Source organism: Thermobia domestica, chromosome 6, assembly GCF_964235325.1.
Source record: "Thermobia domestica chromosome 6, izTheDome1.hap1.1, whole genome shotgun sequence".
In the NCBI taxonomy this organism is placed as follows: Eukaryota; Metazoa; Arthropoda; class Insecta; order Zygentoma; family Lepismatidae; genus Thermobia; species Thermobia domestica.
In genome coordinates this window covers 312,817,293-312,841,868 of record NC_137459.1, presented here as the reverse complement: position 1 = coordinate 312,841,868, position 24,576 = coordinate 312,817,293, and the positions used below count along the sequence as shown (strand labels likewise).

General features: G+C 34.6%; 1 protein-coding gene across 1 annotated transcript in view; it reads right to left on the bottom strand.

Annotated features, from left to right (window-relative positions):
* Positions 1-9,127: 9,127 nt before the first annotated feature.
* Positions 9,128-24,576, bottom strand: part of LOC145688549 (uncharacterized) — an 89,333-nt gene continuing 73,884 nt past the window's right edge. The window contains exon 4 of the mRNA XM_081762945.1: positions 9,128-9,254. The gene's annotated coding sequence lies outside the window, so the exon portion shown is untranslated. The remainder of the gene's footprint in view (positions 9,255-24,576) is intronic.

Sequence of the window (24,576 nt, the reverse complement as noted above, 5' to 3'; positions counted from 1 at the left end):
TTATCGAGTCCAATGGGAGGCGTATGGTATGGTGCAAGGTGAATACAGAGATGAATCCTCAAAATCTCGTCCCTAAGGTAAGACACGGAGGAGGGTCCGTGCTCGTCTGGGGTTGTATGAGTGCCTCAGGAGTGGGTTGTCTCCACTTTATCGATGGAGTGATGATCCACAAAGTGTATATTAACATATTAAAGGAAAATCTCCATACTAGTGCGCAGAAGATGGTTCTTGAAAACAATTTATTGTTCAGCAACAGTAGCGTAGCCAGGATGTGTGTTTGGGGGGGACAAGTGCTGTTATAGGTACATATAGAAAAATTACAAACAAAAAATATATAAACATAAAAATATATAAAAAAAATTACAAACACCAAAGTACCAAAGTACATTGTCGGACCTCTTTGGGGAGGGGCCGTCGGACCTCTTTGGGGGGGGCCTCCGCCCCCCATTCCCTACGCCACTGTTCAGCAAGACAACGACTCCAAACATACAGCGGAAAATACTCGATTGTGGCTACTCTATAATACCTTGAAACAGCTTCGCACATCTCCTCAATCCCCAGACATGAACCCCATAGAACATCTATGGTCTGTTCTGGAGACAAGAATCAGAAGGAACAGCTTCTCTACTAAAGAAGGCCTGAGAAAAGCTATTCAAGAAGAATGGGACATAATCAGTCCCGAAGCCACAGAACTACGAACTACTACAGGTGAAATCAATGCCACGAAGACTACAGGCAATCATTAACGCAGAGGGTAATCCCACAAAATATTAAATAACGTAATATACTTTTTAATCATTAATTCAAGCATAAGTGTACAGTGACTTATTGCGTTTACAAAAAAGGAATTCTCTCTTTTCTTCTGAACAAAACAGTGATTGTGTTTGTTTGACCCTTCTCTTGTATATAGAAATAAAATGTATGAATGTGTAGTCTTAATTCTGGTTATATATATATATTTTCCACCTCCCGTTCTCATGCTAGCTGTTTTCAATATAAAGTATGCACGGTGTACGAACACTTTCTGCGCTCACTGTAGGTATGTTGACAATAAGCGAATGTTATTAGAATATTTGTTGAGATTTCTTTTCCTTCACTGCCTTTCGCCTGGTGTTACGATTAATTATTATCATTGTGTTATTATCAAATTGTAAATGAAACCCCCTTTCAATATTTCCGTCAAAGTAGACTGGCAACCCTGCTTTGTCAAGCTACTGCGTAATGGCTCTCTCCCGAGTCCGGCTGCGCGATTGAGTAGCTGACGTCATCGGGAAGGCTTCCTCTACGTGCAAAACGCGAGGCTGCTTCCTGTTGACTGCTAAACACGGTAGGGTAATGTAGTTCGAAATGGGTTCTGTAAATTTATAAGAATGGGAACGTGATACGTAAATTATAGTGACTTAATAGTTATAATTACTTCTGTTTGAAACTATTGCTTTGGAAGATTGAAATATGGCAAATGAAAGGTGAAAATAGTGAAAATTTAATATAATAAGTTTTGTTCAAACCATTGCAAGTAAGTCATTGATATCTTTGGAAGTTTCATAATTCGATTTATTATGTGTGACTTACAGAGGAGGTGGGAGAGTTAGTGAAAGGATCCTCTAGGTTAATCTTTTTTGGCACTTTTATTTTTATTCTAAAATTATAGAGGATTCAGTCACTGGCTCTGTTCACTGTTTCTCTCAAAGTAAGCTTCATGTGAGTTTCAAAAAAGTCAGAGTGTTTTTAAGAATTCATACTTGCCCTCTCCTTAACCGGAACCTTGAAGGAGGATTTCATAAAACAGAAGGGAAAGGAGTTGTTAAATAACTTTTGTGGGAAAAAAAAGTAAGATTTTGTATTAAAACTACCGTTTGATTTGATTGAAATAAGTATTCGTTCCCAGTTCAAGGCTGGATTTGTTTGTTCTATTAAAAGTTCTCAAAAGTTAACAATTATCAAATACGGAACTTAAATCGTTATATATATATATATATATATATATATATATATATATATATATATATTATTATTGTTGTTTTCTATACTTATTTGTTACAATAAATTGTTCACTACTTTGAAATTTTTGGGAATTCACGATTTCAAGAAGTAGATTAGATCCTTACCCCACTGATTTGGTATTCAGAAAAAAAAAGCATTTTTAGAAATAAGATAAAGGAATTAAAGTTATATTTTTGGAAAGTAGAATTTACTCCATTACCCGTAGTGCAAAAGTAAACTTGTATTTCGGTGGAGTTGTCCAGTGGTTCCTCCTTTGAAAAAGAAAAAAAAAAGTTTTGAAGGTAGGAGCTAGGGTTGGTCTACCGAGGTATAGGTTTGCATGTTGCACTGAATTATGTATGTTGTGGTTCTCCGCAACACTGGTTAAAAAGTAGTTTGCAGTGCTTTGGAGCAGTTGCAGGTGGGAACGCGATAATGTTTGAGACATACCGGCGACTTTTTTGTGTGTGAAAATAAGATCTTCCTCATAAAGCAGTAAATAACTGCAGTAGCAATTGTCTACGTAAGTGATAAAGACATATCCAACTACAAGAAACTAACACAGTATATATATTCATTATTATGTTTCTCTTTTAATAGCTACTAGCTAGGGATGGCCAATTCCAGAATTTTTACTTTCCGGAATCCGGAAAGTAAAATCGGAAAAAAATCCGGATTTCGGAAAAATTCCGGATTTTTTCCGAATGTCGGATTTTTTTCCGAATTCCGGATTTTATCTGAATTCTGCATTTTTTCCGAAATCCGGATTTTTTTCCGAATTCCGGAAAGTAAATTTTCCGATTCCGGAAAACAAAATTTCCGGAATCCGGATTCCGGAAAATTTTGGCCATCCCTAGTTTGGAGACTAAAGAAAGGGAAAAAAATAAGAAGGGAAAGAAAATGAATGAAATAGTTTCTGGTATGTATAGTAATTTGTTATATTAGAATTAGTAACTTCCATTTCACTTTCCTTATTGTCTCGTATGAAAAAAGAAAAAAATAAAGAAAAAAAAACTTTGAATTGGTCATCTTACGTAACCATTAAATGCCTTGGTTGGACTATCTGAATGAAACCCTTTTGATGTTGTCTGCTTTTAACTATAAATTTAAATTTCAGTAGCTAACCTTGGTCATTCATATTGGGTAGAGAATTCCTATATTATTTAATGTTTCGATAAGAATGCTTTATTGCTTTTAAAGTGGGGATTTTATATCTAAAGATTCGAGTGTTAAACAAATCCTTGGGAAAAAAAAAGTAATGAGTGTTACTTTGCACATTGGATGTTATATTTAAGTATTGATTTACTTCACAGGAGAACTTTCGTTATTAAATTTCGTACATGTTATTTGTTACGAAATTACTCAAAATAAAGTTTGTTAGTTGTTATTTGAAATTGGGATTTGCAGTGATTTGGAACAGATGATAACCTATTCTACCCTTCTATGGTAACTATCGCGCTCACTCGATGTGTAGACGTTAATTGTCAGTACTGGTGGTTTTATTTTTCGGAAATTATTTTGCAGTAAAGGAATTTAATGCTATTTACATTCCTAGTGGGTAAAACAGCTAGAACTGGGGATTGACGGATACATGGAATTATATATGTGTATGTCATTACGCAACACCCACCAAAACCCATCGTCATCAACTCTGACCCATTATCCACGTCCTCCTCTCCATTGACTAAAGAGGTTACACTTGTAATAAAACAAGACTGTGAAATTTTCACTTATCGGAGTTTGAATTCCTACCGTTAATCGCTCAAGCACCGCTCTGTTGCAACACCGGTGGATCTGACCTTTACGATATACAATGGTAAAGTCTTTCTTATCTTGCAAATAAAGATGAATTTAAATTTATCAGATATAATTATTTCTTTGTTGGTTTACAAATACATTTCAGTAGAAAACAGGGTGAAATTTGAAACTCTCAAATCAAGGTAAAGTAGACCAACGTAAAGAAAAGATAAAAAACCGTGTTTTCCATAGTAATAATTATGGAAAGCCGCACTAATGCAAATTAAGCATGTCGTACTAATTTAAAATGCCCATCTAATTAAGTTTAGAGTACAAATTTTATCGCCAATTTTCTCAACTTTATGGCTTGATTGCCTTATGCTCTGAACGCTCCATATGTTAAACACAAGCTTCAGTAATTATTCTAATAGAAAGCAGTGGGTATAAAATGAAAAGAACTCTAGTTTTTGTTTCTCAACTAATATCAATCGTTCTCGATTATTTTTACAAATCAACCCACTACCAATTTACAATATATAGAAAATTTCCCCTCGCCCCCCTCATAAAAGAAAATTTAAAAAATACCAGGACATGTTCGGTTTTTATTTTTAGAGAGTTATGTACTGAATTTCAGCTCTCTAAGTTCAACGGCTTGTGAGATACTCAATTTCCTGCAAAAATTCGGACCCCCACTCCCCCTAAGGATATGTATTATAATGAAAGTGATATGCTTATAAGAACTTCCCAGTTGGGATTGGGACCTGATTATATACCAAACGTCATCTCATTTGACTTTGCAACTTGACTGTGATGATCACGCAGACATAGTTACTTTCAATTTTTTTAATATAATAATTCATATATTACAGGTGATTCAAAAATATTTTTTTTCCACCAGTTATCTCCTCTAAAAGCTCACAGGCTGAATCTCAAAATCCAACTCCTATTCCTATTCCAACTATTACACTTGCAAATATCAAAATCCCGAAGTGCATGAACTTTTTTCATTAGAAACAAATTAAAAAAGAAAAATGGAATTCTTGAAAGTACAACGTAGATAACCTCACCAGTGTTCAGAAAATGCTGTCTACAATGACCTGAACAGAATGGGTCGGTGGGGCAATGTGAATCACGGTGACTGGTGTTTCGCAGTAGGTCACATCCTTTTGACCCACGATCCACTCACCCACACTCAAATCTTGACCATTTCACCTACTGATCAACCGACCCATTGACCCACTCCATCTCTAAGTCTAACATGTCTTATTTCATTTAAAAGACGAAACATACATCCACACAATTTTTTTCTCGATTGCGAAGGTTGTCTTGATACATATACTAGTTGAAATGGCCATTTCTTTTCACGGTGAGAAATTAATACGATTGAAAAACCCATCTTGAAGTGGGTACAAATTACCTCCAAAGTTATTAGAAACGCTTTCGGGAACCCGAAAACTATTAATTCGACAAATATTTCAGTAACGTTTGAGCTTTTATTTTTCAACTCTACCAGGCCTTCATTCTGTGAAGATGGGGATGAATTTTGATGTAAACGCCATTAGGAGCATCACTATCCATCTCAACAACCAAGAAAATTATGGATAACACACTAAGATCAGTCGTTTTACATTATAACTTGGAGTATCATACTACCACAAAATTTTTTTTCTTAGATTGAAAATAATGTATCTCCCACGTTTGGTAAAGGTTGCCCCAGACATTACGGAGTTACGCTGGAATATACGTTTATACAGGAACATTAAAATGTTTAGATCTGTGCGAGCAAAGCCTTCGATGCTGCCCCTGTAAATAGAAAATCCAGCTGACTTGTTCGTTCACAAATGTAGCTATTTATCTCGGTGATAACGAAACTATGGAGTCTATATTAATGTCAGCAGTTTTGTATCATTGTATATGTTACTCCCTTCGACTCTCCTTATTAGATGTGCTAGGGGATCTTACCCCTACTGGAAGTTGAACTTAAAGGTCATCAGAACTGCTCCCAATGAACTTGGGGACCCCGAAAGATACAGATTCGACACTAACATTGGTCATTTTCAATTACTTTTACAATTCACAATTTCACAAACTCCTTCAGGGAGCTAATGGGGGCCTAACTTACATGGCATCTGGAGTGCCACTCTTTATCTAAGCGACCCCCAAAATTATGGTTTCCACACTATATTTTTTTTAAATTTTGATGTCAGCCCCTTTCGTTGCTTCTATGAGAGCAAACGGATATTGCCACCGCTAGGACTGAATTTGGTCTTAAATGGCATTAAAACTTCTACCAATTAATTTAGCGACCAGTGCTGCATTCAAAAGCTCGGCATTCCTAGGCACTTTTGCTCTCGGGGCCACCAATAATCTCATTTCTCCACCCCTTCATCCCTAACTTAAAACTTAATTCAATTATGCTTAATTAGTGAACTAACAATTTATTGCAGCTAAATACCACTCACTAGATGCTACAGCTACAACTACATAACAAAAAATAACAAATGGGAAACATGTTCCGAATTGTTTTTAGATTTCTTACGCTATCATTAAACATGTTAGAAAGTAAAAGACGATTGTTCATGAAATCGTATATTTGCTCTTGATTTTTTTAAAAACTTTTTCATACCAAAAAAAAAATGAAATATTATTTAATTTTTAAACTTTGCGCTCTTAAAATATGTTGCCTTTTAGGCACGGGCCTAGTTGGATTAATGGGAAACGCGGCACTGTTAGCGGCGCTGAAAACTTACGATTCGACTCTAATATTGGTTGATTTTGATATTTTTACGACTCTACGTACCCACCCTGGGTGCTAATGGGAGCTTAGTTGGACTTAAGCGGAATTGAAAGTAGAACTATTTACCTAAGCGACCACGAAACTATGGATTCGATACTAATATCGATCCTTTTCTAGCATTTTTAATATATATCCCGACAGTACTCTTTTCCAGACTAAGAAATATGGTTTAAATTGCTCTGAGCGAGCGAGACAGAGATAGATAGATAGATAGATAGAGAGAGAGAGAGAGAGATAGAGATAGAGAGAGAGAGAGAGAGAGAGAGAGAGAGAGAGACCCAAGGCATCATCACTTCCATATTACAAAAGCATCTATGTGAAGACTTTCCCTTCTGGCATGCTTCATAAAGACAATTCCAGTCTGCTCACGTGACCTTTGGGGTTCATGAATTTCTTGCAAGCGTTCCGACTTTGGATTCTCTGTTTATATCCTCTCTTTATGCCTCGGATAATTTTTCAAGACCATAAATGGTATGCTGTAATACGGATGTTGAGAAGTAACATCTATATGACAAATAGTTACAAATAAATACACTACATAACTTATGTGTTACTATTATACAATTTTCTTAAGTTGTCTTTAACATTCACATATATAATACCGACGTATAACACCTTTCCCAAACGTTATATTTCAAAAACAATAATTACTTATGTTATGTAATGATTATATGAATATATATAAAACTGATGTATTTGAATGTAATTATTTTATACAATTTTTTATGCATTGCAGAAAATATTTCATACTAGAAAAAAAAAAACGAGAATTTACCAAGATGGGAATCGAACCCACGACCTTATGATTTGAGATCTAACAATTTACCACTGAGCTAACATGACGACTCTATGCTACCATAATGTAACGAAATATAAAAATTTCAAGACAATTACCTTTATATCCACTGCAAACGCTGTTTTTGTTCTACTTTGTCTTTTATTTTACTACGCAAGCGAGAATTATATTCGATTTCTTTCTTCCATTCTGCTTTTACACATGGAAATATTCCTTTACATATCTAAATATTCTTTAACGTATGGAAAGCTAAATGACAAACAAGCATGTGCTGACATTAATACAAAGTTTCGAAATATTATATCATTAAGTATTTCAATCAATGTTGCTTTTTTTCTACACTTGGTAACAAGTCTTATTATATTTACAAGAAGAAAAACACATCTACACATTTTTTCCGATTGCAAAGGTTGGCTTGAAGATTCGAACCTGGTTTACTTTTTCCGAAGATACCCGAAGTTGGAATTAGAAAAATTTTGCCTCAAAACAGCAATAAAGAGTGCGGTCATTGTTTAAGGAACAGCATGTATATAACAGCTAAGTAGCGCTATATGATAGCTACTAACAGTAAAAACAGTACTTATCTACTGCAATAATAATTTCTGTACAAATTTCTTAAATGTAAAAAATAAATAAATAAAAATATAGGGTTGCCCTAAAAGTAGGTATACACCCTTGCATTGATCAAGTGTAAAATTCTAGCTTATGGGTTTATTTGCTTTGGCTTTCTGAGATTAAGGTTTAAGTATAAAGGATTTAAGAACAAATAATAAAGAAATTGATGAATAACAATAAGAAATCATATGAAATACAGTGAGCTGATCAGTACTGGACAGTATACCTACTTTTGGGCCTCCCGTTGTGCAAATTATTAAAATGTTTTAAAAGCGTTAGATGATACTGCTAAGTAGAAAAATTCCTTAAATTGACTGCTTCATATTTGATTAACTTGCTTCATTGAGCTCCATTGGTCTTCTGTGCTTGAATTACGGGCTTATCTGAACATATAAGCAAAATCGAAAAATTTTTCATCTCCTAAGCGAAGTCCCAATTTTCTCTGATTTCAGGTTTACCTTTTTCCTGACCATTTCCTCTCTTTTTTTCATACAATTTCGTTTCCCCTGACATTTCGAGATTTGTAAGAACCCTATATAATGGAAATAGAGATAAACGCGGAAGAAAAATAGCAAAAAGGTTTCATGAAGGAAGCTTAAACCAGCGGCGTCATTTAGGGAGCGCAGGGAGGGGCAATTGCCCCTCCTGAGTTTGATATATATATTATCAATAGAATAGTAGTAAATCAGTGAAAAACGCGAAATTTTACTTATATCAAGGGGTCTTGCCCCTAAAAGCAAAATCTGAAATGACGCTCCTGGCTTAAACATTTAAGGGTTTCAAGAAGAAAGGTAAAGAAAAAAAGAGAGAGCAACACAAGAAAAGAACGAGACAATGTTGGAAGGAAAGAAAGGATTTCATAAGTTTCTTCACATAGTACTTAGCCAAGGCAAAATCAAGAAGAAATTCATTCCTACTTAAATTAAAAAAGGTAGGATCACAGTAACTTTCTCGAAATAAAACCGAAACTGTTACCAAGGGCAGTCGTTGAAACAAGTACTTTGTAAAATTAAATAGTATTTGAAAACTCGGGAATAATGTAAATGATAAAATATGCTGAAAGATAAAATACTTTAGTCAGTGTCAAAAATTAATGGAAATGATGTTAAATCTACATTCTTTGTAGTTAATTGTACACATTATTCCTACTATTTGAACGTAGTGCGTGAAAAAAAAAAAAAAAAAAAAAAAAAAACACTCTTACCATACACAAATACGGAACGGTTACGTCATGGAAGACTTCCTGAATTATATTTCTTTCTGCTGATGTATATTCTTCTTCATTCCCATTCTATTCATATTGTTACGTGTTGGCCAATCACGAATCTAAAATGTATAAATCACAAGTTAGCTTCTTTTACAAACAGCACGTAAATTATTTACTAGAAAAACGTTAGCATGAAAATTTTCTAGAAATACAGGTAGCTTTTGCTTTTACCCACCAGATAACAAAAATGAAATTCATAACTATCGGTATATATTGTTGTCCAAATTTGAAGTAGGTTTTTAAATACACTTGTATCGAAATTATTCTAGAAGTGTTGCCAGTAAATAAATAAAAATGTATTAAAACTCCTGCTGCACATAGAAACTAAAACTATCAATTATGGGAAATAGATGAAAAGTGTCTCGAGACAAGATATGTCCACTAAGGTTAGATGTCGGGACTAGGATGGTTCGGAAAAAAATCATTTTTCTATTTCCGGAACGCTATAGTGTGCAAGAGTTGCCATTGGTATAGATAACGAAAAAAAAAAAAAGAAAGAAAAAAAAATATTTACGTATCTTTCGGTCTCGCATCGCCGTTGAAATTTGAAAAATCCGGTAAAAACAACAACTTTTCAATATTTTTTTTAAAAAAAAAACGACTAAAGAATATAGGACGAGGACCCTATAAGGCCTAAAAGTTTCTTCAAATATATAAAAACAACATTAAAATAAATAAATTATATCTTCTGGTCGCTCATCGCTGTCAAAAATTTGCAAAATTTGCGAATTTAGAAGAAATTTGAGAGTTTAACATCTTTATATTATGATTATTATTTTCTTAACACAAGTAAATTAAGGACGCTACTCACCACGAGGAGGTAACTGCACTTCCAGCCATTCAATGATTATTTACTATTGTATTAACAAGTTTATAATTTTACATAATTCGTCCCCTACAAATTTCCATTTTCCCCTTTATTTTTGTCCATTACTAATAATTTTAAACTCTGATTTATACAAGTGCTCAGTGATAAAATGTTCACTTCTGGTGCATGGGGTCTTTACGCTCCACCACTGTGCCCCCGCATAAATCAGAATTTAAAGTAATTAGTAATGGACAAAAATCAAGGGGAAAATGGAAATTTGTACAGGACGAATTATGTGAAATTATAAATTTGTAAATAGAATTGTAAATAATCATTGGATGGCTGGTTGGGTAGTGGAACACCAAGTGCAGGCACCCCTTCGTGGTGAGTAGCGTCCTTCTCTTACTTGTTTTAAGTATAAAAAAAAGAAAAAAAAAAGTTAAACTGTCAAATTTTGTTAAATTAATAAGATGTAAAAATCTAGGCGTAGTAATATCGTAAGTATGAGTAATGCAGATATGGAGGAAGGTTTATCTACTACATTAGATGTTTTCGAAGTTTAACATTTTGAAATTTCTGAAATAAAGAAAAAAGGTGTTGAAACTGAACGTGACTTAGGAATCACTAAACCTTGCTCATTCAAAAGTGGGTGGGAATTCTAGATTAATAAGACACCAAGCAGAAGTAATGAATGAGTGTACTGTAAAAGTAGTGTGTTTGAATGCAAAAGTGCAGCAACTGGAAAAACAATTGAAAGATACTCAGCTGCAACTCGATCTGAATCCGTATGGGTGCAGAAATACGCTTGAAATTTATGGTATCCGTGATAAACTGTATGAAAATATGAGTGCAATTGTAAAAAATCTTGAAGAGACACTTCACGCTGAAGTAAAAAGGAGATCATATAGATGCGTGGCATAGATTATTAAGAAAAAATCCGAATGAGACATTTCTGGGTACTACTGCATAATTTGTAAATCAAATACGAATATGATGCCATCATATTAACAGAAACATGGCTAAAGGAAGGTGTACTTGATTCCGAATTGTTTATTCCACAATATGAAGTACATCGCTGTGACAGACCGGGTATGAAAAGAGGGGGCAGAGTTATTATTACGGTAAGTGAAAATGTCAAAACAGGCAGAAAAATGTCTTTTTGATCAGTTAGGAATAAAATTAACGATTAATGGAAAAACTTATTGGTTTGCTTGTGTATATTTTACTCCATCGTCAAATCTTAATATCAGTTTATTTACATATTTGAAGATTTTGGAGTCTTTATTATGGTAATATATTCACTGTAGATGATTTCAATTTACCATTAATAACTAGCTCAAACTATGATATAATGAAAAGGAGTCCAAGCTGTAAAGTACTGCAACACAAGGGTGTAGCCAGCACGTTCATGTAGGAGGGGCCCGTCGTTTTTGAAGGGGGGCCAAGCCAAAAATGTGTTGCAGCTACTGATTTTGACGCCTGAAAAAAAAAAAGTAAAATTTTGGTTTTCTTCCGGAAAACTAAAACCACTGCTTTTAAAGCTTATTATTATTATTATTATTATTATCTTTCTCCATAAATTATATTCCAGATAGTTTTTATCATATTCAACCCAGAACTACTGTCCCGGACCAAATGTTATACCTTTGTGGGTAACTGAGTTTTACGTCCCACGCTTATGCCAGTTAGGCTAAAGGAGACGGTGATGATGAGTAATGAATGAAATGGTGGAATGAAGAAAGTGGGAGGAAACGGGAGAACCCCGAGAAAACCCACACACACGGTGTTTGTCCACCACATAGTTCACTTGGCGGGGCCTGGGATCGAACGCGGGACCCCAAACACCAGAGGTGAACGCTCTACCACTGAGCCACCGCGGCCCCTTTGTGGGTAACTATTTCAGTTTAAGCCTTTGTACACAGAACCTATCTGCATAAGATTGATTTTCCTTGAAATTGTACTTAATTTCTTTAAGATTTTCTAACAAAAATATTTATTTAGTATTCATGACTAAACAAACAATTATTTTATTAACAGCTACATCTTACTTCCTGTTTTACACCAAGTAGCATTTTAAATAAGCGAATGAAATCCAAACTGAAAAATTGGATAAATCTTTGTTTTTCACCAAATTTACCATATGATAAAAAATGTTTTATAAAACACTAGACAGATCATATAAAAATATAATGTATTTACAAATTAATTTAGTATCGCAGTAAATGGTGTAATCTGCTGTCACAAAAAAAGTGTACCATGATACTTTCCGATCGGTATAAGGAAGAGATACCATCAGCGGTGTAGCGAGCATTACAAGATTTGCGGGGGGGGGGGGGGGGTGAAACTTGACATTTCCAAGTCTTGATTTTAAAAACTGCCAAGTCTTATTAAAAAAAATGAAAAGTGTTTCGAAAATCTTGGTCTCACTTTTACCAACCCTGTGGAAATTTATTACAGCAACCTTATTTTCATATTCGTCCCATTCCATGCCTCGTCTGAGATACGAATACGAAATGCCCTTGTTCCGCTTTCGAGTGCAATTTTACACCTCAACTCAGGATCATTATCACCATGCACGATGCACAATTGCTAATTTGACAACTTATGGCTAGGTTAGATAATCCACGTCACCCAATCCTCACAAGAACCTCTAAAGCTATAATCTGTTGTAGAAATGCATTAAAAAACGTAGAATAAGGTAAGCTATATTTACTGCTTGTGCCTATAATTTACATAAACATTCAATTGAGGGGTTCAGTGAGAGACCAGGCTAATCTGCATACAAATACCTCCTTAGCATCTACTTCATATTTTAAGGACGTTTGGTAAAACGCCGGATCTTGTTGGGTAAAGTGCGGAAAAAGGCTCTGGCAGAGAAGTAGGAGAAAGCCTGAGAGACTGTCTTTGTAGAATGATTTTCTACCAAAATGAATAACGTATGTAGTTAGAGAAGAGGAAAATGCCCTATAATACATATTATCAGGGTTGGCAAAAACCATGGTTTTTATTTAAAAAAAAACTTTTTTTTTTGGTTTAAACCAGGTTTTTATGGTTTAAATAATTTGCTCTATATATTCGTATCATATATGGACAGAAATAAGTTTGTTTTGCCTTGATGTTATTATGCAACAACCGGGTTATGCTGGAAGGGGTCACATAAGCTTAAAGCGGAATAAAAACCGCTTCTCGAGTTACATTCGAGAGAAATTGTCCTCCATTTGAACTCGGAACCAGGACTAATTGGCCACAAATGCGATACGTCTGCCCACTCACTCACGAAGGAATCCTGATAAAAATACGTTGCACTGATCTTTACATGCTTCTTAATATAACTGTCAAGAGTCATTTCAGAAGGACAAAAAGATAAACAGTTGCACAAGTGAAACCATTACACAGAATTACATATGAACAATTTCAAAGTACTACGAAGTACAGAAGAACTAATTTAGTTCAAGTTAGTTAACAACGACTTTTATTGGTCCAAATTAAAGAAATACACCGACTTAATCTGCATATCAATAAGAAAAGTGAATAAAGATACGAATTATTTGAGTCCACTTTGGCTCAGACTCATTTATATATAAATAGATACCAAAGATACTTATTTCACTAAATGCCTCTCGTGGGGTCTGTATGATCCCCCCGCCACACACACACACAAAGTACGACATTTTAGATGTATTTTATCAATAGTAAACATTGAAACGAAACAATATTTAGAATTTTTCTTCGATTGCAATTACATAATAATAACAACTACAAAAAATCACAAAATAAACATTTATAAACTTTTTTTTTTTAAAAAAAGTTGCTTTTGTAGTATAATCTTTTTGAGTAATGAATGGGGAATTTAGGTCTGAATATAATACGAATAATATACGGGAGTGAAACGTGATAACCCACAAATGTGTGTTCATCAAGATTTTACAAACACTTACACTTTTGCGAACATTTTTTGTTTTTTGGTTTAAACCAGTTGTTTTTTTTTGAAAAAAACACCTTGGTTTAAACCAGCCAACCCTGCATATTATAATATGAAATTGATCTACATAAAAGTCATTATTTATTATCGAATTGAAATAGTGAAATTTATTGTGAAAAACAGGGTGCGAAATCCTTGGGGAACAGGGGAATTCCCCCCACTGAATAATTTTGGACAAAATTCAATCACTAAATCCTTGCTGGGGGGATAATACACTGACATAATGTCAGAAACTTCCAAAGTAATTCCTGTAATTCATATGTAATCAACGTGTATTTCATATTTAATTATTAGATGAACTAGTGATCAGCTGTATATTCGTAATACCTAACTTTAGTCTAGGCTCTGTCCATAAGAGCTGTAGAAAAGTCGAGGATGACAGCAGATCTCTTCAGGACCTGTTAGAGGGTGATCAATTAATGAAAAAAATCGAAGGTAACACTTCCGCAACCGGGGCCTTCATTGTGAAATTCAATATTCAAAATGGCGCCCGCGCGCAAGTACAAAATTATATTTGAACTGAAATACCTTCTCACAGAAACAACCTAGAAACTTCGTTTTTGTACCAAATTAAAGTTAATTGATACTAGAAGTAAGAAAACTGGATATATTGTTTACATGTTGCCGCTATATTTAAAAATAACGGTTATTTGGGCCAAAAAATAGTATTTCTCGTTTCTCTTTTTTCATTTCATGACAAATAACTATGAAGTTATTAAAAATATGAAAACGTAGTCCAAACTAATTAAAGGAACATAACCTTAGCTTTCTATCGTTACCAATATCTTTAGTAGATCTTAAAAAATGACGGAGCTATTTAAATTTAAGTGTCGCAGGGTGTAGAGTTTTTTGGACTGTGTAATAAATTACCGGAAAAGCACTCACTACGCGCAAAACTTTTAAAGCTATTACTTTTCAACAAATTAAAATAGTCCATTCATTTTATCGATAAATTAAAGGTAATAGGTTGCTGTGTCGTAGGAAGTGAAATAATAATGTTATTGCATTTGTCAAATATTATTATTAACATGTTTATTCATATAATATGTAGCTAATGTTGCAGACACTAATGTGGACAGTGGAATAATAAAAATCCATAGTTGACACCAATATCCTAGACAATGACTATAGAAAACCTGTTTGGCATCTCCCTATCCCGAGACATCTCTTCTTGTGCATCTGTGTTAGACCGAAATTCCTGCATCATTTGCCAGAATCGTGACGAATCTTCAAATTAAACAATGTCGTCTTTCCGAGGGAGAGAAGATGTTATAACTGCGGTCGGATCTTCAGCGAGGTGCAGAATTTGTGTATCATTGTAATGACGCATTCTATATGTTATTTTCAAACAAGAATGTGTTGTTACGGAAGAAAAAGAAAAGAGAACGTAGTGAAACTGAGGAGCTGGATCAACGTTAAAAAAATCTCAATCTGAGCCAATGGCAAAGAAAATGAGAGTAGTTATTCCAGTTCGACAATCACCACCTTCAAATAAGAAAGCAAGAAATGTTTTATGTGTAGTATGTATGAAAGAGAAACACAACGGAATTAAAAGTACAGAATATGTGAATCAAATCGTGCAAGTACATTTTTATCCTCAACCATGCTCTTTCAAGATGACGGATTTACGAGAACTTGTGACTTGGAGGATGAATTACCTGTTTTCGGTGCAGATCTCTATTATCATAAGGCCTGTCTTGAGCACTATCTTCTGAAGTCCAATAAATATTCTCAGAAATCAGATAGCACAACTACCGAGTCTAAGAAAACTAATAAAAGTGCAGTGGTTAATAAAGTGGCGCCAATTATCGAGAAACTATTGGATGAGGGTGTGGACTGACATTGTAGGAAATTCGAGACTTCATTAATGGAAACAGTGAACTGACTTTTAATAACAAAGTTAAACTTAAGAGAAAATGTAAGGTTTTCGAAGCCTTCGGAAAGAAATAAACCTATTCTAGGTTTCAACTGATTACAGTCCGCTTGAGGCTGCGTATTACAGTCCAGCACATACTAACACTAGAAGAAAGTCTTTTTGCCCTGACACTAACCGATTTACGTTCTCTTGCGTTCGAGTTAACTGAAGCGAACGTATTTCTCACTCGTTTAACAGGGACAAGAAGATTGCTGGAAAACGCTGGCTTACGGTTTTCTCTGAGGCACCCTAACCTTTCTTCGCGTGATCCTAAGAAGACATCTATGGTAAGGGCAAAGGGATTTAATCGCGAGACTCAAAAAGTTTTTGATCTATTGGAGTCCTTTCATCAATATCATTTCTCCCCGAATGATATTTATAATGTTAACGAGGCAGGCATCATGATGGTACCCAATAAGCCGTCTAAAGTGCTTGCACTCTTTGTTAAAAAGAAAAAAAAAAAAAAAAAAAAACAAGTAAATGCTTTGACATCATCTGAGAAAGGGGCTTTAATGACTACAAAAATATGTACAGTATAAACGCGACTGGTAATTTTGTGCCTGCTATATTTGTTTTCCCCAGGAAAAGGGAAAATCATATGTTGATGGATGATGCACCTCTTGGTTTATTTGTTGTGTATCACGAGAGTAGTCGGATAAATAAGGAAAATTTTTTGTTTGGTTTAATAAATATTTAGAGTTCGCAAATCCTACTTCTGAGAAACCTGTGCTACTTCTATTAGACGGTCACAATTAACATGTCAAGAGCTTATAACTAATCAAATCTAGGAAAGAAAAGGAATGTAATTTTGTTCTGCTTTCCACTACACATCCCACAGATTACAACCTCTGGATGTTAGTTTCATGGCACCTGTAAGTACCTACTATTCTGGAGAAGTAAGGAAATGGTTGATAAATCATCCTGGCCGGAAAGTAACCATTTATCAAGTCGGGAAAACTTCAATGTAGCTTTTGTAAAGCAGCTTCACTGCAAATGGCAGTAAATTGCTTTAAAGAAACTGCAATATACCCCTCAAACAGAGATGCATTTACTGATAACTTATTCACTCTATCTGAGAAGACCGAAAGACCATGCGGATCGACAAGAACTGCTGAGATTTCTCAACTTTCTACCTCTGTGCCTATTTGTGTCCTGCTACCAGCTGCAGAATTATCTCAACACTCCACGTATGCAGCTGCCACTTCTCCGACATAAAAATGTTAAACCTTCTCAACCTTCAATATCTGGAATTAATTGGGATCCGGTGAAAAGTTTTTCAAGTTTTCACATTTCATCAAAATTGCTCATACCTTCACCTAAAGAGCTGAACAAAGTTAAGAAACATAAATATAATAAAAGAAGGGGTAAGGCAGTAGTTCTCACTTCCTCACCATACAAAGTTGAATTACAAGCAGAAGAAAAACGAAAGGAAGAAAGTAAGAAAAATCTACAGAAAGTTTGCTAAATAAGGCTAATCCTAGGATCTACTAGTAAAGAACGAAAAGTGAGCAAGCGTATTGGAATGAAAAGTGAGATCTTGTCTGATAAGGGTTATACTCTTAGAGATCCGAAATCAAAGAAAGTCATACTCAAGACGGAAACAATACTATTTTCGTAGTCAGAAGAGGAAGATAATTCTCATGTGGCTTGTGTTTTTTGCAACGGACTCTATAGTCATTCAAAAGCAAAAGAAGGATGGATTAGGTGTTGTGGCTGCAATGGGTGGGCATACGATGCCTGTTCTAACGTGGACGAAAAGGATGATATATCTGTTTGTGACACATTGTTGCTTACTTAGACAAATGTATTTTGTTTCTAATCAATTTTCTTTAGCACGACAATCTCATTTTTATTTCTTTTCTGATTAATTATAAACAAGATATTTGTAAACTAGATACGTGTATAAGATATAAATAAGTTGTAAACAAGATGTAAAAAGTTTTAAGAAAGATATTTGTAAGTTTTGAAAGTATTTGATAAGTTTTTAAAGGCGACCCCATTTTACCCGACTAGTAGTATAAAACGGGGACTTTCACCCATTTTCAGTTTCCCTTATTTTTTGTTAAAATAAACGTTCTTATGATACAAAAAGGCCTGTTTCATGGTAGCCAACATTCCACTGAATGTTTTGATTTACATCTAGCAATTTTATCATTGATAGTTTTGGTTTTATGTACTAAAATATATAAGGGTCCCCATTTTGTACAACTTTCCCCTATTATTATTATTATTATTTGGCGGGTTACATTTTGCATTCAGAAGACTGAAATTTTGGACACTCGTTCAGTGCACCCCTTAATAATTTTCAGATATTTTCACATCTCTGCGTGGAAACAGCGAGGTCCAGAGGGCAAAAATGTTTAAAAAAGAAGGATATTTTTAACAAAAATAGCTTTTTTGTGTGTGATTTTCCCGCCTCATATGGAGACATATGAATGGTACCATTTGAAAAGCTGTTCCATTCTGAAGAAAATGCACATACTATGCTTTTAGGATAAATAGGGATGTCTCAGGAAACTGTTACCTGAGATCCTGTTTTATACGGAAATCTGGGGTATTTGGGGAATATTGATTTTCGCGGGCTTACTTTTGCACCTACAAGATTGAAATTTTGCACATTTATTCAGTGCACTCCTCAGTATTTTTCAGATTTGTTTCAGATCTCTGCCTTAAAACAGGGGGAGGGATCCACAGAGGTAAAAATTTAAAAAAAAAGGTATTTCTAACAGAAAATTCCTTTTTTCGTGATTTACCCGCTCCAGATACATGATGGAGACATGTGAAGGGTACCGTTTGAAAATTTGTTTTATTCTGAAAAAAATAATGCACAAATCATGATCCTAGGATAAATAGGGATGTCTGATGAAATTTTTATATTACATCTGGGTCATCTGGGGCATTGTGGGAATGTTCTTAGCTCATTGTTAAATAGTTTCCTCACCCTTACTACTCAAGATAGAAGCTTGAAATTTTGTACACACATTTAGTACACTCCTTAGTATTTCCCAGTTGATTTTGAGATCTGTGCATTAACACAGGAGAGTCCAGAGGGGATCAATTAAAAAAAAATCCGATTACTCTCAAAATTTCGCGCTTCAGGGACATGATAGGGAAATGTGAATATTACAGTTTCAAAAGCTGTTCTATTCTAAAGAGAGTGATGTATGTACCATGATCCTAGGATAAATAGGGATGATGCTGTAGCTGCTTGACTGAAAGTCTATAATTTACCTTTAAGAAGATCCATAATTTAAAAGGGTTAAAAAAATATTGTTTGGGATTCATATAGATTAACGATTGGGGATAATTCAAAATTCAACCTCAATACTTTCACTTAAATGGCGTAATTAGCATTTAATACTAATTCCTAATGCTTTTTCTTCAGTTCGCGACTTGTATTATACGAGGAGAAAGATTTGATTTAAATCAAAAAAATAGATTTAAATAAAAAAAATCAACAAAAATGATTTATTTAAAAAAACATGATTTTTTCCCACCCTGCTAAGAAATAACATAAGAGTAATCTATTTCTCTATCTGGGGATTGATTTACCTAGCCTTAACTAGAAACAAGTCGAACTGACTCAAAACAGTTCTTAATTCCAGTCACACACTCAGAAATAACTTATTTCAACAGATATACTGCCTGTTTCAAAGCTTGTCAAAGAATACTGCTTCAACTTGAGACTATATATCTGATATATAACAAAGAATCCATCTTTCTCGAAGCAAAACCTTTAAGTCAGGGTTGTTACACTTGAGACAATCAATGATACCAAACACGCGCCTGAATTACGATAGATTTTTCTAAATTATGCCAGATTCTTTACTTATGTTTCCTCACTAATTTTAAAGAGCAGCCACCACTTACTTTCATTAAGAGGAGTTAACTGTAGTCATGTACTTGTATTAGAGAACTAACATGACTCTTATACAAACGATAAAAATGAATTAGTAAATGGCACATCATATGTATACATTCAATTTTAGTTTAAAGATATTTGAATGTGACTTAAATTGATATTTGTAAGTTTTTACTTTATCCGTATCAAACACCCAGTTTATGATGGATCTACTGCATAAAGTAGGATCCCAAAAAAGGTCATTGGAATTTGTACCATACTTCAGTCAAACCAGGAACAGAAACATAAAGAGTGACATTTTCTTTCTAGAGATACTTTATTAAGCTGAGTATTGTGAAAACTTATGTTAGTACCTAGGTAGAACTACTAACATTATACAAGCTCAATTCCACAACTTTATGTACACATTACCAAATATTGAACCCTCTTGTGTCCATATTGTTAGCGTACGCGTCTTTATTGCGGGAGACCCAGGTTTGATTTCTGGTGGGAACTCCTGTGGTTCTGATCCCACGTTAATTTGTAAGTTCACGTCTCATATACCCTCGATGCTAAAACGTATACTAAACTCTAATCGAATACTAAATGCAAGTATTTAAAGAAAAATGATGACGCACAAAGATGACGTAAATTTGGCAATCAAATCCATCTTGTATTTTCAGTAGTATATTTTTCTAGACATCCTTTCAGAAGACAGTGATGCAAATTTCGTAACTGCGAATTCCTGTCCGAAGTCTTGAAATTTTCCGATTAGACGCAAAATTTTCCACCCAATAAGATAGATACCGTAAATTTACAATATCTAGCAATAAATAAGTTTGAAAAATATCGCTTTAGAGGTGCTATGACGTACAGTTGAATTCATTTTCGGTGTATGAAAGGCATTATATATAATTATGCATGATAAGATCACAAACAAAATTTAAAAATATTAGGTGCACTTTCTTTTAACAAACATTATATTTTCTTTTATGGTGTGGAAGGGGATATTAAGTTCTGCAAGAAGAAAAAAAAAATATTGGCCTTAACACGATTCTTTTGTTGCTGTGAACTGCACGTTCCTTGGTACAGAAAAGATGCAGTACATTTTGCAATTCCTTTACATTAGCTTGATGTTTCAAGTCTTTTGTGTGTTTCTGAAGTTCACTTTTACCACAACAGAGCTCAATGTTAACAGGTCTTACATAGATTTGGTTCGATTCTCAACACGGACTGCAACTACACGTTAAATTGTAGATCCGAAAGCCACTCTTTGTTAAACCTCACTTATTACCGCTCATCTTAATAATATATATATAAGTTCACCGAGAAGCAAATGTTGCATTTCTCCCTTTCATCCTAGCACGAAACAAAACTAAACACAGCTGTGACACGAAGGAGCTACTTCGAAAAGAAGTAAGCTATACTTATGTCGAAAACAACTTCATAGAGATGTACACCAAATGATAAAACTATGAAGTATTGTTACCACGCGGTACCACGCGGAAAACTTGGTCTATTATAATATTTGCCTCCCTCTGTTCGCTCTTTCGTATCATGTGTATCGGATGGTTTTGATATTTTTTCTGATCATTAAAACATAGCAATGATGCCTGTGTGCGGGGAAAATACCCAAAAGCACCAGATAACTGTCTTTCCATTTGTTTTGCAAACAACAAACCCATTTCACATGTGCGAGAGAAAATGAGCAGAGCAAGATCGGGTGTTTAGTCACGGTCAGTTCGCAGCAGGAGTCCATGGTTAAACATTTGATTCATATTGATGTGAAAACATGTTCGCAAAACCTTACAAACACGAAAGACTGCACTTCAAAGAAAATTTTAAGACACAAATAGTTCTTTTCTCTTCGCATCTTTCTTCAGCAAAAGAGTCGGTTCACTGTATTCGAATAAGGGAAGGGTTGAAAGGGTGAATTTAATTTTATAGGGAAGTAACATAAACAATACATACCGCTTCCGACACTGTACTGAAGCATTTCTTTCAGTGGTATATCACTAGATCTATCCTGACCCTCGTCCCACCTCAAGTTGTAAAGTAAAAAGAGACATAAATATCCAAGATAACTGCGCACTTGAGTTTCAGTTCACAATAATAAAACCAGTGGGCAAGTACACAGTCTTTTGTAAGCTAAAGAAAACGGCGATGTTGAGAATGAATGAAATGGTGGAATGAAGTAAGTGGAAGGGAACTAAAGAACCACAAGAAAGTCCACACACACACGGTGTTTCTATGCCACAAAGCCCACTTGATACCAGCTGGGATCGAATTAGAGTCTTCACACACCAAGGGTGAAAGCTGTGCCACTGAGTCACAGCGGCCCCGGGGCTAGGTCGAGTCGCCTTTATAGTTTCTTAGTGTTTAATGTAATGAATGTTACTATTATGAAATAGATTTCCCTTAATGATCTGCATAAAAACAAAAGCCTTCGAAATGCATTAAACAATTAGCGCGATTTGATTGTGAACTTGTAAATTTAAAACTGATTACAAAATGAAACCGTAATTTTATTAGGTGAATATAAAATATACTTCCAGCACCAAACAAAACTATTTGGAATTGTCATGAAAAGAGAGAAAGAAAAAGCAAATAGCGTTGCAAAAAGATTAGTAAGTAAGTGAAATACATTTCAGACGTGAATTTCGGAAAATAAAAATTACTAAACTCATTTCTCCTTCAGCAGTGCGTAGAATCAATGTCTAGCGAATGAACACCTCCACGATAACAGAGAGAAGTCGGTGTTAAGTCAATAACAAAAGAAAGCTAAATAAATTCATATTAAAAGTTATATCAGTGTATAAATACGGAGACGCACCAAAGCTCGAAAACTTAATACACTATTACTCCAATGTATCAAGGAATCGTTCAGCTGTCATTTGAGATGGAAATCCCAGGCTCCTGAACAACTATGTTAGTACAGTAAAGTGAGGAGTGTATTTATCTTACAGTGAACTGCTTTGATGCCAAGTGGCCTAACTCCAAAATTGAAATTTTCCAGGAGTGAAAGTTGAAGTTCAATATCTCATGGACAATCCAAGTTTCTTTTATGTTGGGAACCAAAACCGTAACTACTGTATGTACTTTATTGTTTTATGATTTAGTGTTTACAAAAATCCTTTTAAAAAATACCTATCTATAGAAGTGAAAGGTACCTATCTCTACTACTCGTATCATAATATGTGATGTACAACAAATTTTACATTATATATTATGGACATTACGGAAGTTAGAAAAGAAATATTGGAGAGCTTCGAGATGTGTTGTTGGAGGAAGATGGAGAAGATAAAATGGACAGAGAGAGCAACAAACGGAGATGTTTTAAAACGGATAGGAGAGAGGAGGACACTTCCAGACACCATTCTTCGTAGAAAGGCCAATTGGATTGGACACATCTTGCGAAGAAATTGTCTTCTTAATACCGCCATTGAAGGAAAGATGGAAAGGAAGCGAGGAATAGGAAGAAGAAGAACACAGCTGCTCCAAGATTTGAAAGATAGGAGAAAATATTGGGAGTTAAAAGAGGAAGCTGAAGATCGAGAAAAGTGGAAGAAACATTTCTAGGCCAAAATCTAAAATTGAGTAAAAAAAATCCTCATTAGTCCCAGGACCTGCCGAAAGGCAGAATACCTAATAATAATAATAATAATAATAATAATAATAATAATAATAATAATAATAATAATATATTGTTCGTAACTCGTGATACGCTGCAACACATTAAAGCCTCAAAATAGTTAGGAAAGCGAATAATCCAGAAGTTATGTAGTCCTATTGCGTTCATGGGAACGAAAACAATAATTATAACTATGCTAAATTACTATAGACTGCCAATTGTTCATTCAGAGAATTTATGAAGTTCTCTTTATCGCAATAGTTTTATACAAAATACATATAGGCTACGGATAATATAGTTTTATACAAAGTAGATAATCGATTATTATTATTTTATTTGAAATACAATCAATATCACGACATTAGTTTTAATTAACTTAATTGAGCTGTAAAATTAAATCTTGATCTCGAACGATTAACTATTAAGTTTATGCGTTCTATAATTGTCTAAAGTAATAAATGCTGCAATTGGTTTCAAGGCTGTTTCTGAGTGAATACTTTCTTCAAAATAATATTAAAAATTATAAAAAGGTTTTCGAGACATTCGAGTCGAGTCGAGATTTTCACGAGCAGTCTCGACTCGACTAGAAAAATCGAGTAGAGAAATACGTTTGTCTCGACTCGTCTCGAATTTTACAACGTGTGTCTCGACTCGAGCGCATCCCTACAAACCATACCTCGTTGAAAACCTTATAGACCAGTCATTCCAACAATGTAACTTTGTGTGTCTTGGGCCAAACAAGTAAAAGAAGAAGACTACGAAAGTAAAAATTTTGGTTGGAAAATCAAATTTTTCGAAATTTGTCTGACTATGGCAACTCTGTTATTTGTCGTACGCAAGGAAAAAATCTCACATTTACGCCAGACATTGGGAACAACTATGTAGAAAAATGAAGGGTTTAGGTGGAATACGAGTGAAGAAAAAAATTCGTAACGCTGACCCTACGTGAATCATCCTGTATGTTTTCGAGAGATTGTGGTATAAGCTAACATTGGCAGACTTGGACACGCTCCTAATTGTCAAAAACATATCAGCTATGCCTCATTGGAAAGCTTATAGAACAGATATTCCAACAAGGTAACTCCATTGAACAAACAAAGAAACACACACACACACACACACACAGAGAGAGAGAGAGAGAGAGAGAGAGAGAGAGAGAGAGAGAGAGAGAGAGAGAGAGAGAGCGAAAGGAAAACAGTTATCA